Source organism: Cupressus sempervirens, chromosome 5, assembly GCF_028749045.1.
Source record: "Cupressus sempervirens isolate cs-2001-9-10 chromosome 5, ASM2874904v1, whole genome shotgun sequence".
NCBI lineage: Eukaryota > Viridiplantae > Streptophyta > Pinopsida > Cupressales > Cupressaceae > Cupressus > Cupressus sempervirens.
In genome coordinates, this window is record NC_143122.1 from 333,077,586 (window position 1) to 333,085,650 (window position 8,065).

The following is an 8,065-nucleotide window of genomic DNA, read 5'->3' on the forward strand; positions in this document are numbered from 1 at the left end:
ATCTACTCAAGCTTAAATAAATAATAATAATAATGAATCGCAACACAAAAATTAATCTTTGCTTCGACCTCTTACCGATCAAATAAAAAATTATAGTTTATTATTTTCATCAACATTAATATATTAATAATATTTATTAAATAATGATTCAAATCACTTAATAACATTATAAATTTAAAGATATTTATGAACACAATAATAATAAACTATAAATTAAGTATTGATATTTATTAAGTTATGTTGGAAAATAAAATATTTATTATCTACTTTTAAAAAGGACACATTCCAAACTTAGAAATTTTAAACAATATTAATAAAAAGAATAGGAAAATTATCATTTGAACAATATTGCTCTTAAATTTTCAAAAAGTGAGATTATGAACACTGGTTAAAATATTTGACTAAGGCAAGGATGTTCACGGTCCTGAGGGAATTAACAAATGACTTGGGGATTATAATAAATCCCACAAAAACCAATGGGAAAGAAAAGAGGCATCTAGAACATAAAAGAAACCCTAACGAGTATGAGCTTTCATTTTTTCAATTTGGCCTTGCAAATTTGTGCTTTTCTTTTAAAGGGCTAAACCAAGCCACCATTGGAGAAAATGAAGTTCTCTGATAAAGAAATGGAGAAATTTTGATGTCTCCAAGGGTTCCATTCTACGAGTTTTGCATTAGCTTCTCCAGATTCCCGTTTTGGTTAGATTGGAGATATTTTGTTTCCATATCTCACTTAATTATGAATGCTTCATCTTTGAAACTTATGAGAAAGGACCCCTACTTCTGGTATGCACCGCAGCCATGCCTAGTTTCCATCGTTTCTTTTCATTGTGGATTCTCTTAGTGCTAAATCATTATTTGTGAACAAGTTTGAGCATATCTACTTGTGAAATACATGTTTCTGCTTGTTGTTTGGACCTTTCGCCACAAATAATTTTATGTTTTCCTGACTTGATATCTTTCTTGGTTGCACACGAATGAAGGTTAGACCTTTTTGATTCTCTGAGTATTTGAACCCTAGCTACGCTTTGCATAGCTTGGTGCTTCCTCTAATATTTAGCTTTTCTCTGAATGATTTACACCTCTCCAATCCTGGCCTTTCTGAGTAGTTTCTCTCTATCTATACCTTTTGATTCTAGCCTACCATCAGTGAATATTGTCGAGGGTCTTTTGAGATTTCTTTTAAGTACTTCATTATTTTCCAAAATCCATAATCTTTGGTGTGTCCTTATATTTTACCCCTCTATTATGAATGAGGTAACTATGAGGCTTTTATGTTAGCCATGCCTGTATGCATATTTTCTCTCCATGCCTTCAAAGTTGATCAAACTGGCTTCTAAAAACCTTTCAAACTCTCTAATAGCATTTATGAGACAATCAGGACCCGGATTTGCAAATTGTCTTTATGGCTGGTACCAACAATAGATATGTAAATATTAACCACGACTTCAATTCTGGAAATTTCAGCTATTCTTTGTAAGGGCAAAGATCTTTGATGTCATATTACAATTTATTTTCTGCTATATGGTGCTTGTAATCATTGATGTCAAATTTGAGAAATATCTTGATTATCTTATCAATGTTGCTTTAACATGTGTAAGCTGCAATCTGATTTGTGACCTTGAAAGTCTAGCATTGTAAATGTTGGATATCTCGAGCTAATGTTGGGTTTTAAAATTAAAATTTTCCTTAATTGTTTTCCAGCTGGTTTCCTGAATGCTTTGTGTATTTGTGTTTATATCATGCTACAATTCAATTCTTAAATTGATCCCCTTGAGTGTGTAGTCACATTTCACATTGTTGATCATCGTTATCTGGTTGTTGCAAAATCTGATCTATATTTTATGCTAGATCCATATTGACTTCATTCCTTTAATCATATGATTGTAGCTGGTATGATTAGATAATATCACTCAAATTGACATGGCAACATCTTAATCATTAAAACAATTTTGAAATGGCAACATCTTGATCATTAAAACAATTTTGAACTTAGATGAAGCATGAGTTCAAATTGAAATCTCTGTAATCTGCATCATTTACCTATTCCTTCTTTGATTAAGGTGTAGCAGCATATCAATAATACTAGAAGATCACTATTGATATTCCCTTGCAAAAGCATTTAATCATATCTACATATACGATTTTCACAGTCACACGAACCATTTGTGGCATATGTTCATAGCAGTTGTAAACATCAATTTCTTATAGCTCATAACTGATTGCATAGGAAATTGAACTGTAAGGTTTCAAATCGAATCGAATTGTTCCTTAAACAGATCTTTAATTTATTCATATACTTTCCCTATCATGACTGCTTATTATTCTGAACATAACAAAAGGTTTCATGCACTGAATACATGTCCGTTTAATGTTAATAATTCTGTATTCAGCTTTTATCCTTTATGCATATGATAAATCATTTCTCACCCATCCCATCTCTCAGAGGTATGCTGGGCTCGAAACCTTGTGGGAGCCCATTTACATCAACATACTGATGAGAGAAGATGCACATGAACATGAAATACACACATTACAAAAAATCGGCTCTTATGATATGCATATGATGAATCAGGCCTTCTCTTTTTTATGCAAGATTTGATTTGATAGTAGGGTATACGTGTATGACTAGGTGGTCAAGTGCAATGAGTCATTGCTTAGATCCAAAGGATCTAACCTCTTATTTTTGACAAATGTAGGATTCAGGAGCAACTCAAAAGACCAGATAGGACCTAAGACAAAGACATGCGAACAACAACGCCCTACAGCTTCATTCCAACCAGTCAACCAATTAGACAATGACTGGGTACTCTTGACCTTTGTCTTGTATACCTATTTTCTATTATTTTCTCTTAAATTTGCATAGGAAGAAAAAGGTCACTCTCATGGCTTGTTGAGAGATTTGCACATTTAAGCAAATTACTTTTACTTTTCTGATGTGCAGACAAATCTTGTAATCTATCATGTTTAGTAAAAAAGAATGTTAATCTTTTTTACACTAGTAATTTGTTTTTTGTTCAAAAATTTGAGTGGAAGAGAAATGACTTTAAGGTAAAAGATGTATCTTTTGATTGAACACATAATGCTTCAACTAAATTGAAATGTGAGTAAAACAATTAGTAACAGGGATCTTGGCATTCAGTTGACTCGTGGTTTTGGTCCATGTTGTGTTGCTTGAAGATTCTAGGGTTAGAGATATTTACGCTAGTGTAGCGCACCAGTTGGAGGTAAGTTTGGCATCCAGGAATTCATTTCCAACATCCAAATCCATATTGCTTGGGGGTAAGCAATCTTTGGAAAGGGAGTACTAGCATGTCCTCTTTTCTAGGTCGATGACTTTCTTTGCACCAATAGCCCATTTTGCATTGATTTTGTGGGCTACCCGAGCATTCTCTGTGATCAATTAAGTGTTTGCCTTAGGTAATTTCAGTTGCTCATCAATTGCAATTGTTTCAGTGGGATTTCTTAACACTTACTATTTTTAATATAGTTCAAGATCTCATCCTCTGCCACTTATCGGTGAGGCAAAAAAAGTCTCAACAAATATTAAAGATAAATCGGTAACTTCTCGAAAAGATATCAGGAGTTTTGACAATGACGTAAATTTAATTAGAAATGCAATTCTTTTTGTAAAATTCAATAAGGAGATGCATCTAATGAATCAATAAATGAGTAAATAAACTAAACAAGCTGATCTCAATAAATATAAATACAATGTGTAACAAAATTGCATCCTCGTGTGGAATGTTGATAGTTGGCAGCCATAGTCAGAGACTCTAAACTATGAAGCAAATTCAATATAGAAAATTGTCTTTGTAAAATGATAAGAAAATACAAATATCAAGTACAATATGAAACTAGTCTACATCTTCCTCTCCTCCTTCCTAGAAACCCTAGTAAAAACTATGGGAGTGGAAGGGGGTCTAGCCTTAGCAGTCCATTATGGCTGTGGTTGTGGCTTTGACTCAATATCCATCTTGGATGTAGCTGGTGTTGGTGTTGGCGTTGTCAATGACTCCTCATCATTTGTATTGTCACTCTTAGTGTCCTCACCCTCACTGGCCTCATCTTGAATGTCATCGAATCTTGGTGCAAAACAACCCTCCTTTAGATCGGAATTTGCTTGCAAATCTTTTTGAATCTGCTTCAAATACACTCAAATCCACTTGCAATAAATCTACAAGGTTGCCAATGAATATTTCTCTACACCAAAACCCTTCTCCTCTCCTCTAAAGGCTGCAAATTGTAAAATGGGCCACTAATGGTCACTCGTCAAGCATCCCAACTTTTCTAGTGTTTGTGAGTTTTTTTTTAACGTCTTGGGAGAAGTATGCAACTTCTTGAGAGAAGTATGCCACTTCTCACTGAGAGTTTCAAAACTTCTCGCCATTCACTTCTCACGAGAAAACTATAAGTTCTCTCGTTTTCCAAAACTTCTCGCAAGAAGCAGAGTTCTCTGCCACTTGTCAGAGATATTTTGATCCACGATTCTTAGTAAGTCAGAAGGCTCAGTTAGTCTTGGTACTTTAGTGTTGGACTAGGAACATCTCGTTAAGACCTTTCCAACAAGACATCACACATGCTCATTCGAGTCCATCGTATTAGTGATTTTAATGCCTGAAGATTTAATTGATTTATTAATAAAGTAACTTTATAAAATAAGTTCATATTATTGAATATCATTTTATTATTAAGGGCACTTTATTTCCTTAGTGGGAAAAAAAAATTTTATTGTAAAAAGGAAATTAAGCGAAAAATGAGGGAATGTGAAGGATCAAAAGGTTGCGTTTAGAAGGAGTTCATTTCAGTATGCTTGGTTATTGATTTTGGATTTCTTCTCTCTTGGAGATCTTATGGAAAGCTACAAGTTTCAACAGGTGAGAGAACAGAAACCCTCAAGCTTGGACAGTGGACAAAAACCCATTGTCGGTTAGAGACATTGTGTAGGTGTTTCACATTGTATTCCAAGTTCATCTTTTCTGTTATCCAATCTTGTTGTAGTTACTATAGCTACGAGTGGATTTGATTATGATTTTGCTGAAGATTATAGTGTAATGTTCAATGTGGAAGACTATATTTTTTGTTGACAATTTGTATTATTGTTTGTTAATTGAAAGAGAATTGCATGCACATTTGTTGTTTCAATTTGGTGTTTCATTTTAAGAAAAATTGGGTAAAATATTCAGTTAGGGATATTAAACCTTCGTACAGACCATCCCTATTGATCCCCTCTTCCTCAACTCAAATCGCATGATTGAAAAGTAAACAAGAGCCATTGAAAATGGCCTCAATCTAAATGAATGTACATTTGAGACTAAATTACCTACGTTACCTAGGGATGCGTTTTCGGCCCTTAGCCTTAGGTTTCGGATATGAGGATAGTTTTTGGCATGGGGGGGCAGATGGGGACATTTCCAAGCCATCCCCACCTAGATAGGAAAATTGGAAAGAGTCCACGAATTTTTGAATCTCGTTGACCATCCCGAGGACTGCTTTGATGTTTCCTATTCAAAATATATATATTAAACCCAAAAACATTACAAAAACCTTATTTTACCCATATATGTGCTGGAAGTCAGATTTAAAATAAATTATTAAATAAAAGTTATAAACTTTATAACTTTGTTTACATATCAAATGTAGCTAAGGTTATTTTCATTTCTTACTCTGCTAGACTATGCACACATGCAAGAAACATTGGAGTTTTGAATGGAGGTGTTGAATGTGAACGTAGGTTGCAGACAACAAGGGTTTTAAAAGGTAAGTTGTTTTCAAATATTTTTTAAAAGTTTCTTAGTTTTCCATAGTTTACTGTTTTAAAGAATTTAATATTATTATTACATTTTTTTTCTAATGTCTATTTAGTTTAGTAGCCTAAGTCATTGCTTGTTTTATAGAGAATTGTTTTATCTAATGAAAAATGTATTTTTTCAAACAAGTATTTAATATCCAAGTATTTACTATTAATAAACATAAAGACTTATTAATATAATTAATTTGACCGTCATTTCTTGAATTTTCACTTTCACATTTTCATTTCTAATTTTCTAATTCTTATACAATGTATACAATATACTGTAGTCTGTGTCACTTTATGTCATGTGAGGGTATGTGCAGTAAAATAATCAAATAGATTTTTTATATGTATTGAATGATTTACAAAGAGCTTACAAGCTCATATATACAAAACCAATATACAGAAAATATAAACTATCTAAATAGATAGAGCATCAGTAAATATTAAAAATATTCTAATACCCTCCCATAATGCTCAATCTATCAATAACACCAATAGCTTCCCTGAATTTTACAAATTTATTAGAACTGAGAGACTTGGTGAAGATATCAACAAATTGTTCTAAGGTGGGAACATACAGCAACTGAATAGATTTGTCTTCAACCAACTGACGAATGTAATGACAATACGTTTTGACATGCTTGATTCATTCATGGAAGATCGGATTCTTTGCCAGTTTGAGGACGCCCTGATTATCACAGAATATAGGAGTCGGTCCTGATTGAGCAACATGCATATCTGCAAGCATTCGCCGAAGCCAAATTGCCTCACAAGCTGCCTTAATCGCTCCCCGATACTCTGCTTCAGTCAAAGACAAGGCCACCACCTATTGCTTCTTACTAGTCCATCTCACAGCAGTAGATCCTAAATTAAACACATATCCAGTGATAGACTTACGATCATCAACAAAGTCGGCCCAATCTGAATCTGTGTAGTCACATAGTGTAGAATCAGACTTCTGAGTGTATAGAAGACCATAATCAAGAGTACCACTAACATAGTGCAGGACACGTTTTGCAACTATCCAATGATCAGTCTTAGGTGTTGTCATAAAGCGGGAGACATAGCTTACAACAAAACTAATGTCAGGTCTAGTGGCAGTAAGAAAAATGAGACTACCCACTAGTTGTCTAAACAAGGATTCATCTACAAAAGGTGAATCAGACTGCGCTGATAACTTGAGCTTGAGTTCCATAGGGGTGAGAGCAAGTTTGCAATCCTGCATTCTGAACTAGTCCAAAACACTTCTAGCATACTTGGACTGAGAAAGAAAAATACTGTGTTCAGTCTGCCAAACCTCAATACCGAGACAATAGTGCAAGAGTCCCAAATCTGTCATATCAAAAGTGTTGCACAAATCCTATTTGATCTTAGTGATCAAATGTGTTGAACTTCCAATGATGATCAAATCATCCACATAAACAACGACAAACAAGACATCATCACGTGCATGTTTGATATATAGGTTTGAATCCGATGCACTCCTCTGAAAACCATGATTAGTTAGATATTTATCAATTTTCATGTACCAAGCCCTAGGAGCTTGTTTCAGACCATAGAGAGCTTTGACAAGTTTACAAACTTTGTGTTCCTGACCAACAACCTTAAATTTAGAAGGTTGCGTCATATAGACCTCTTCCTTTAAGTCACCATTCAAGAAAGCACTCTTAACATCCATCTAATGAACTTTCCAACCAAACTGAGTTGTTAATGCAAGAACAAGCTGTATGGTACTCATTTTAGCTGTGGGAGCAAAAGTCTCCTCATAGTTAATACCTTCCCTTTGTGATAACCCTCGAGCCGAGCAACAAGACGAGCCTTATACTTGTCTAAGGTACCATCAGCTTTCTATTTGACTTTGTAGACCCATTTGCAACTAACGGGCTTCTTCCCTGCAAGAAGATCAGAAAGAACCCAAGTTTGATTTTTCTGAATACTCTGAAATTCTGCTTCCATAGCCTGTTCCCATTTAGGGATACCTTGAGCCTCCGAATAAGTCTGGGACTCATAAACACTATGAATTTTAGCCATGAAAGCAAAATTAACAATTTGTTTGCTCTAATTGCGAGAAACTCTACCTTTGATGTTGAGTTTGAATTAAAGGTAGACCAGAGATAAGTTCCTCCCAGGATAGCTGAGATGGATATTGGATGTTCAGTTGTCCATATCGCTGATGCCACAAAGTACTGAGAGATAAATCATGAGCTGCCATAGCTATTTCAAGAGAACCACCATAGTCAGTAAGCCGATATAGGCCATGATCCTCTA

General features: G+C 34.5%; 1 long non-coding RNA gene across 1 annotated transcript; it reads left to right on the forward strand.

Annotated features, from left to right (window-relative positions):
• The first annotated feature begins 492 nt into the window (after nucleotides 1-492).
• Nucleotides 493-3,005, forward strand: LOC149556053 (uncharacterized). The gene is made up of 2 exons (XR_016365346.1): nucleotides 493-786; nucleotides 2,700-3,005. It is a non-coding gene; the product is annotated as an uncharacterized LOC149556053 (long non-coding RNA).
• Nucleotides 3,006-8,065: the final 5,060 nt, after the last annotated feature.